This window comes from Schistocerca nitens, chromosome 1 (genome assembly GCF_023898315.1).
Source record: "Schistocerca nitens isolate TAMUIC-IGC-003100 chromosome 1, iqSchNite1.1, whole genome shotgun sequence".
Lineage (NCBI taxonomy): Eukaryota > Metazoa > Arthropoda > Insecta > Orthoptera > Acrididae > Schistocerca > Schistocerca nitens.
In genome coordinates this window covers 1,241,166,535-1,241,176,467 of record NC_064614.1, presented here as the reverse complement: position 1 = coordinate 1,241,176,467, position 9,933 = coordinate 1,241,166,535, and the positions used below count along the sequence as shown (strand labels likewise).

At 40.5% G+C, this 9,933-nt stretch overlaps 1 non-coding gene across 1 annotated transcript; it reads left to right on the top strand.

Moving 5' to 3' along the window:
- Positions 1 to 9,591: 9,591 nt before the first annotated feature.
- Trnat-ugu (transfer RNA threonine (anticodon UGU)) lies at positions 9,592 to 9,666 on the top strand. Its single transcript has one exon. It is a non-coding gene; the product is annotated as a tRNA-Thr (tRNA).
- The last annotated feature ends 267 nt before the right edge of the window (positions 9,667 to 9,933 follow it).

The window sequence follows — 9,933 nt, the reverse complement described above, 5'->3', positions numbered from 1 at the left end:
GACTGTGTGACATGAATTACATATAAGAATTACATATAAACTGTGCTTTAAAGTGTAGTAGTGTGAGAGATCGTTCTTGTTTACGTGTAAAAGTAACACGTTCCACTACTCAGTCTCCTCCCAGATAGTCAGAAACGCCACAGTAAATTTAGAAGAGGAATTTATTCCTTAAAAGACAACAAATTTGAGAAATTAAACATGAAAGGAATCCAACAGAGACCTTTCATAACCCCAACGCTCCGGGAAAAGACTGTGCAGGGAATTTTCTGGCCATGCTAGGACATTCCCAAGCAGGCTTCTCACACCCTACTTAAACCAAAAGTGTAAAGAAAAAGGCAAAAGGTCACCAGCTACTTGCCAAAACACAATAATTTCAAACATCTTTACAATCTACCAATTTCAAAGAGAGAAAAATAAAAACACACAATCTGTGACACCTATTTAAAAGATCATGTAGACCTAAATCGGTCAGCAAGTAAAAACAATGGTTCCTGTGTCATTAATATGAAAACAATTTCTGGTTGTTACCCTTATGGAGTTCACCAGTATTTGCTCATTGCAAGAGCCAACTGATCACAGGCAAATTTATAACTGTTTATTAACAGGCAAAATTTATGAAAATAGCAAAGGTGCCACAGCAATTAAAAAAGAACATCAAATAACATCAGTATCATAAAGTAGAACATTACAATGCACAATTCGCAAAAGCAAAAAATCGACAAAAAAAACATGTTTTACTAAGTGGTTATCGCAAAAAAAATTCTATATCTTATAAAACTAATAATCTGTAGAATTAACCTAACTATGTGGCACTAATTTAATCACTCTACAATATTTCAGTTAGTTAGCAACAATGAGCACTGTGTCATTATACTGAAACTACAATAATTGTGTGATTGTTACCCTTAAGGGGTTCCTCACAATAAATATGCCCCATGCAAAGGCTAATCGATCACAGTCCAATGAGAATGAATAGCTATCTGACTCATAAAGGAAGCAGTACCACAGCAATGAATTTTCGAAACAAAATATCACAGATCCAATACCTAACACAAGAACAAACATTGATCAATAAAACAGTACAATAGTCAACATCTAAAACAAAACACCAATAAATAAAACACCTGCAAAATACAATAGTCAAAGTTTTTAAAAAAATATAGAACACCTGCAAAATACAAGAGTCAAAGTTTAATAAAGACCAATAAATCGAGTCCCTGCAAAACACACGAGTCAAAGTTTCTGTGACAGAAACACACGTATATGCATTGAACTAAGAACCGTATAATCACTGTTCACTTATACACTCACTAGTTCCACTGTTCCGTGGCACAATATAAGGGGAGGGGGAGGGGGTTCGTCGCCGCAGCTGTCAGTAGGGATTTTTGTCCATCTGTTGCGTGCGATCCCGCCGTCTCTGCCCTCTCATGAAGTTTCTCTTGTGTCACGTACATCTCGATTTTGTTCCATGTTTGTATTGTCAAATTCGTGTGGTATCCTCTATTGACATGCCAGGTTGATATTCCTGGGCAAGGATGACACTTCAATGGCTCTTCTTCGTGTCACCCTTAGCGACCAGAGAACATCTAACCATGAATTACTGTCGCTTGACAGTAGGCATCCGTCAGGAAATGTCGATAGGCGTCGTTGACGTCTGCAAGTTTCTTTGGACAGTACCTGTCAAAAAAGGCTCCACGCCCTTTGTGTTGTTACACCGCAGCCGTCTCGTCACGGTCGCGTGCGTGAGGTGCGTTGCCAGGAGATGGATTTCCGCGCGGTGGACCGCTCGCCCATCTCAGGTCATTCCCTTCAGCTAGGGTCGCGCGGGCGGCCGCCCATTAGCTGCAGGTATACGGGAAAGTGTTTGCGGCGTAGGGTCTTTTGTTGTCGGCCGCGCTCCCGAAGTGGCGTGGCTGACAGCGTGTCCCGCTGGGAAACCCGCCAGTTTACAACTAGCTGGCTGCTCCCGCTGTCTCTTAAGAGTTTTGCCGGTTCGCTTTCACGTTCTCAACTGCATTCACAGAAATTTTTTTATCATCCTTATGTGATTACACAATGTCATACATAATACCACTTAGTATTGTCTTTCACAATTTTTAAGAACAAAGTTATATGAATCGACAATATAAAATTAAAAGTTAAATGACTTGACAATATAAAAAATAAAAGTGAAATGACTTTACAATGTAAAAATAAAAATTAAATGAACTGACAACATAATATTTAAATCCACATCACTAATGTGGTTCACTTGTGTTTTAATAAATCAAATGCCACTTATTAATCCACTAAAATGAATTATGCCTTGCGCAAGTATAGGTTAGGAGAGCATGGGGTTCACATGTTATTTACACACACACATGCACACCTGTTGTCTATTCTACAAACTAACTACCCATAAACATGCATTACTCAAAATTCTACTTCTATCCACTAATAATTAATCCCACAAGCCACTTCAATGCTACTTCAACAAAGTGTTTACACCACTACAGAAATGTTCTAATTCGCCCTCTTCTTGACGCTCGCGGCATACGTCTTGTCACATGATAAATGGAGAACTTTCCTTAAACTTTACACAGTAAAAAGAACAATGGTTATTTACACGCAAAAACATTTATACCAGTTTGCACACCTGAAAAGAGACTCGCAATTATACATTTATCATACTCATATATTCACACATAAAACAGTAAGAAAATTTCACCTAAAATTACGTTATTACAAGAATTAATCACACAGATGGCTCTGAGAAGGTTAAATTATTTGAATTATACAGGTTATATTACATTTTCTTACCCATTTTGCTTCGATTTCGTTCCTTCTTTACGTTACCTTTCGCCTTCAAATCAGTTATTTCGCCTGTGGTGGTTATTCTGGATTCATTTCTCATGAATGGCAAAATTGTGGTCACCTCTATTCTGTAAAACAGTTTCATCTTTACATATTTGAACTTACAACAGACACAAAAGATCCGAATCCTCCTGTAGTATAAATGACAAATGTTTTGCTTCATCCTTATTACCTTAAACCAAGCTTTCCTTCGTTCCCATAATCAAAATTATTTAATCATCCTCTACCTTCAAGAGGGAAACTTCCTCAGTACACATCATATAGGCTGCAGTGCATCCCACACCAGCGAAAACAGTAGGCTGTAATGCTCACAGCATCAGCAAAACACATAAACGTCGCTTTTCTGGGACAAGTATTAACGCAGAATAAGTTTTCCAGGCTGTGGCTCAACATCAATCAAGACTACAAAAAGGATCCATATTTCCGTTCCATTCTCCATTTGCTGAAAAACTGCTCGTATTTGACTACCACAATAATATTTCAGGACCACGTAAATTACACAAACCACAATTCTTCTTTCACCTTGAAGGGAATCAATATACTTACGAAATCCACAGACATCACTTTACGTACTCAGCTATAAAGAACAAAAAAGACATATATCATCAATATTAACAAATCATCGTATATTGGGAAGCCAATGGTTAAACAATCGTATTATCGCATCCTGTTTTCAAGATTCCAAACTTACTCATTCCTTTCTCAGAGTTCTCCTATCTTAAAATATTCATACAGCACGCATACTATAGTAAGAGATCCTCATTTATACTGACAGATATAGAATAGTAATAGGTAGATAGTAGCACTGAAAGCAGAAAATTGGAAACACGGCTACTAACAGCTGGGGACCTGGGTTTGCCAGACCCATAATATCCACAGATCGGATATTCCCCTGAGTTTTTGCAATTTCAGCAACGATCTTGCTTCTCTCAGGAGCAACTCTTTTCAATTGACACAAAAAAAAGCATTTCACTTGTTCACAAGGAAACCTTTTATCTTTACGTTTGAATCAAACTAAATCCTAATTGCACAAGGAAAGAAAACAAATTAACAACATCACTTCAATCAATCACATAAAAATATCTTTATCACTATATTTACCATCATATTATTCAAAATGCATCCGTCACAAATTTAAACTAATCAATTCATTCTCTTCACCATCCTCTCTATTCATTTGCCATGTCGCTCATTTGTTCCGATTTGGCGCCTTCTGGGCTGATCATTTGTCATTGCCGGTTTCGTTCATTTCCATTTGTTGGATTATGTCTGGGGTTGGCTGGCCGAATTTCAACATCATGAGGTGCTCCGCCTATAGTCCTACTCCCACCGTGTTCATCGTAGTAACGATTCTGGTTGCCGTACCTGTAGCGTTCACGATCTTGTCTACGTCCTCGATCATTTCTGTTGTTCCACCTGTGTTCGCGACTGTTACCCCAGTTTCTATACGGCCGGTCCCGATTATTGTTTCGTTCGCGTCGCGACGACCAGTCACGCCGTTGATTAGTAATACGGCCACGACTGCGGTCGCGCTGCTGTGCCCCGTAATAACTTTGTGCCTGATTAGGCGGGCATTCTGCTGTATTGTATTCCAACTCTTGGAGAAGCGTTTTAAATGTTTCCACGTCCTCTTTGCATCGTCCCGCAAGAATGACGTGCCGCAAGTGCATCGGCAATTTGGTGATGCATATCCTAATTAGTTCCGCAGGTCCGTATGGGTCGTATAAAAATTGATTTGCCTGCAGCATGTGGTCGAATAGGCGTGCAGGGCTGCCGAAACCAGACTGGTTCAAATTTGGCAGCATAATTATGCCATGTTTGACCCTATCTTGTGCCGCTTCCGACCAATAGGCGGACAGAAAGGCTTGTCGAAACTCCCGAGTGGAGTTGCAGTGACGCGCTGCCGACCTCATACGACTCGCCGGTTCGCCTTCCAAATAGCCACACATATACTCTATTTTATGTGAACTTGCCCAGTCGGGAGGAAGACAGAACTCAAATTGCTCGAGCCATGCTCGTGGATGTATGCCTTTTTGAGAATTACGGAATATCTCAAATTTTCTTACCATAAGGAAATGTTTGAAATCAAATCCCCGCATTTCCTCCTGGCGAGGCCCTTGAATGTTTCTATTTGTCTCATGTCTGCCCCTTAAATTACATTCTTCCCTGTCGTCACAATCTCCCTCGTGGCCGGAGTCCCTCTCTGCACTGTTCGTACGGCTATTTTTATTGCTATTGGCGAGTTCGGAATCACACGCCATGCGGTTTTCCAGATGCGCCACGCGTTCTTGTAAATCGCCTGTTACAGCTTTGTGCTGTCTGTTCACTTCAAACTGTCCCTTCTGGAATTTAAGAAGCGAACGCACTTCTTCGGTCTCTGCGGCCGCTACCTGTGTGATATTGTTCTCGCTTTCCGTCAGCTTCATCGTGCCTACAATGTCCGCTAATGCCGCGATCTTCTCATCTATTTGTCTCTTGTCCTCCGCCCCAGTCTGTTTCAATTGTTCGACCTGCTGTTCCAACGCGTGGATCGCTAAACTGTTGTCCGCTATTGTGTTGCTAACGGCCGTGGGACAATGCGTTTCAGCCTCTTGGACCCTCGACAGTACCTGCTGACGATCTCTTTGGCATTGTTCTCTCAGCTCTTGGAAATTCCTAAGTAGCCGTTCTTGGCTTTCTTTAGATTCGGCCTCGCCACACCGCTTGCTCTGTTCTAGGGCTTGCAGACGGTCGTCGATTTGTTCAAATGTACGGCCTAATTCTTTCATAATGTCACTTTTTATTTCACTTGCCAGATTGTTTATTCTTTGTGAGATATCATCGGACACTCTCTGCATCGACTTGTCAACTTTATTTGTCTGCTGGATTAATTTTTTGTCTATTTGTTCGCCTAGCTCGCGGATCGATTTTTCAGATTTCTCTGCGTTTTCTTTATTTTGTTGCAATAAGGCTTTCATGAATTCTGCCAAATCAATTTGTTTAGTTGGAGGCGAATTAATTTCTGGCTCTGATGTGACCCCGTTCGTGCTGTTTTGCATTTCGTCTGAAGTATTCCCCATTGCATTTTCGGAACCGCCCGACGCGTTAATATTGGAAATCAAATTATCCCCTTGGTCCATGTTGCTTAAGTTGTCGGACCCCTTACTTTTAGCTTGGTTACGTGTCAGCATTAGTGCAGTTTACACCCAGTACGCAACACACTAATCACAATAAATGTGTCCCCCAAAAATTACGACAGTCACACGAAAGATACTCAACCTAGTACGCACTTTTTTACACGCAAAACAAATTTTTATCTTAGGTCGAAACAGTGGAATTTACAAGCGAGAGAAAAAAAAAACACACACACATATAAAACACACAAATATAGAAAACAAAACAAGACAAACAACGCAACGCCGATCAACAACGCCGTGAATCTTTTGAACGTCTGCTCAGAAGCAACGCAAAAGTTGTTTGAGCGCTGTAGGGAAAAAAAAATTAAGATTATATAACGCTTGCAATCTAACGTCTCAGAGATTCCAGAGTCTAGCGGAATCACAGAACAGGGTCGCCATGTGAAAGATTGTAACTCTAATTTGCTTTGCTGAATAGCGTAAGATTGTGACTTGAATTTGGTATGCTGAAATCGAGTGCTAATTAGACCATGAAAGCGGTTACAAGCCGTTGAGCTGTCTGGGGAGAAGTTAACCGTGCGTTTACTTGGCCACTGTTTCACGACTGGGTAACTAGTCTAGGTTTACCACCTTACCAATCAGACTAACATTGATTATAATCTTTTACAGTCATACAACAACCGGTAATATATCTATATAAAAGGAGAATTTAAATAAAAAGAAAGAAATCAGTTTATATTTGCAAATTTATTTTAAAGATTGTTCATTGAAATTTCAGCATATTATACGTGAGTTATAACTGAGCTGGTGCCTTATTTACGATTGTGAGACTGTGAGATTGGAATATTACGGAACACATAAAATATCGAGTCAAGATTGGGAGACTGGATACAACACTGCATTCATACAACAACACACAAAGAACATTGAAACGCATGCAAGAGAAAGTTAATCACTACAAACAGATTCAAATTTTTACCCAAAGAATTTCCGTTCGAAGCACAATCCTGTCCGTCATGTAATTACCACACACTGGTATACTAAATTCACATTAAATCTTTGTGAAATCTTCCCAAGAAGAATAGCTGATGGCTACTTTGGTGATTACACCACATGCTCCACGTGGTCAACTTGGTTTACAGAAAGCGTATAACTCCACAATAATTTAGATAATAAAAATACATTCGATCGAAAAGCAAATTACAAAAGAAAAACCTCGAACTGGTTACTAACGTCTTACTACTAACCTGATGGGTCAAACAGTTATATAAGCACGTGGTACTGGTCTCACAAAGTACACGCCACGTGGGTTGAACATAAAGAAAAGTTGGTATATTCAAAATCTTTTCAAGACGATACGTTATAATCACACAAGCATTTGCCTTTAAGATTGATCTTACTTAGAGTTACTGACCAACACGTGGTTCCACTTTACTCACAAAGTAATAACAAAGCAACTACCGCCAAATAATCTGAACTGGACACGAGAATCACACTCCGCTGCAATTAAAGATAACCTTAGCTATTTTAAAGCTAACCCGAAATAAAATGATTAAATTCTCAGTTAAGCTGAACTTAACAAATCCATTGTCCTATGGACTTAACAGACACGCGCTTAGCCGGAGATCTTACCACTTTAGACGCTCGCTACCGCCAGACTGCTACTGCTGGACTGCCCTGCGCTACTACTGGACTCCAACTGCTTACTCTCCAGCTGCCAGACTCCCACTGAACTACCCAGCGTGCTCCCGAGAGTCGCTCACAAAGACAAACGGAAGGCGCCAGAGGGGCAGCTTCCTATACCAACATGACAGGGGACGGACCGGACCATACTAAGAATGGAAACCTCTCTGCTTTTAGGAACCGTAGCTACCTGTTTCAACGTTGGTCCTACTGTTCTCTAGCAGACAGCCTTGTCTGCTACCCTCAAGCATGCAGCTACAAACACATTTGATCATTCATCCTCTCACACAGAAGGGAAGGGGGATGACAGTATCTTATCATACACAGTATATAAAAGAAAGCGGATGTAGGTTCCGTATGAGACTGTGTGACATGAATTACATATAAGAATTACATATAAACTGTGCTTTAAAGTGTAGTAGTGTGAGAGATCGTTCTTGTTTACGTGTAAAAGTAACACGTTCCACTACTCAGTCTCCTCCCAGATAGTCAGAAACGCCACAGTAAATTTAGAAGAGGAATTTATTCCTTAAAAGACAACAAATTTGAGAAATTAAACATGAAAGGAATCCAACAGAGACCTTTCAAAATAGATAAATACTTACTGTCGCGAGTGTGTATTACAAGAGCAGAACAAAGAGTTTCTCTACCCCAACACAAACTCTTTGATATAACTTTATTCATACTCCTTGGTTTATTTAAGTTTTGTAAAGAATGTGCTTGTGGCTAAGTGTATGAAGTGCAGTAAAATTAACGCCACTGGAAAACACTGATATGTTTCGCAGAATACTGTGTGTACCAACAACCAACGAACGCATACTAATAACTGTAAGTAACGCAACAAAATCGATCTTATAAAGTGAATAATTTTGGCCGGACTGTTTCGTTTACACATCTTGCCACAGCTACACATCTCCCACGTTGCTGCAGACAGTCAATAAATTTGTACCATCTGATGGCGCGCTGCTAGGCCATTCGAAACCGGTACTGGGATAATAAAAATTGACGAACAAAGGAAAAGGCGACTGGCTGCAGTAATTTCAAGAAACCTTCATTTTCCAGGATGTTACGAGGAAGAGAAAAGTATGTGCAAAGTTTACCCCCAAGAACTTGACTCAGGAACGAAAGCAACGACTTGTGGACGCCTGTCACGACTTAACTGAAGTCTAAAACGCGGACAGTTCTTTTCTGGAAAAAATCAGCACGGTTGACGAGACTTGGTGTCATCAATACGAATGTATCACAAAAATTCTCCTGAAGGATCGACGCTTGGGCGACATAACAGGCAATGAAGCCAGTGTGACGCGCAAGTTGTATAACATCCCTTAGAAAGTCTTTTCTAACAGTTTCACATGCTTGTATAAACTTACAGTGAACTGTACACACTTGAAGGAGACTGCATTAAAAGCATCATTATAAAATTTTCTCTATTTTTTTACCTACCCAATCTCGAAAAATTTTGGACTGACATTGTATAATGACGGAAACTTTTCTTCTAGTTCTGACGTATAGTATTTCCCGAAGATCTGACAACTTTTTTTGAACAGACTGTTTAATTGGATTATCTATATATGACGGTAGTATCTGTTACCGAAAGAATAGTTACCGTGGATGACCATGCAGCTATGCTAGAAATGAAATGATAATTAAATGGACACCCTAGCTGCAATCAGGCGTTGATGTACTTCATTGGGGACATGTTGAAAATGTGTGCCGCGACCGGGACTCGAACCCGGGATCTGCTGCTTACATGGCAGACGCTCTATCCATCTGAGCCACCGTGGGCACAGAGCATAGTGCGTCTGCAGGGACTTATCCCTTTGCACGCTCCCCGTGAGATCCACATTCCCAACATGTCCATACCACTACATTCGTAGTGCGCCTAATAGATGTTTGCCCATCATACTCATTACTCGTTGCAGATTAATCTACCCTATCTGCCCTCGGTGGCTTAGATGGAAAGAGCGTCTGCCATGTAAGCAGGAGACCCCGGGTTCGAGTCCCGGTCGGGGCACACATTTTCAACATGTCCCCAATGAAGTACATCAACGCCTGTTTGCAGCTAGGCTGTCCATTTAATTATCATTTCATTGAATTATCTGTATTAGGAGTGAAATCTCGTTTGATTACAGGGGGTGTATAAGAATATGGAAACAGTAGAATACAACACGTTACCATGCCTAATAAGGTCTAGGAAAAAAAATCGATTCAAAACAACTGCCTGCCGACCTGTCTGGTTTGCCAGTCGAATCTTGCGGCAAAATAGTGGCAATTCGCGAAT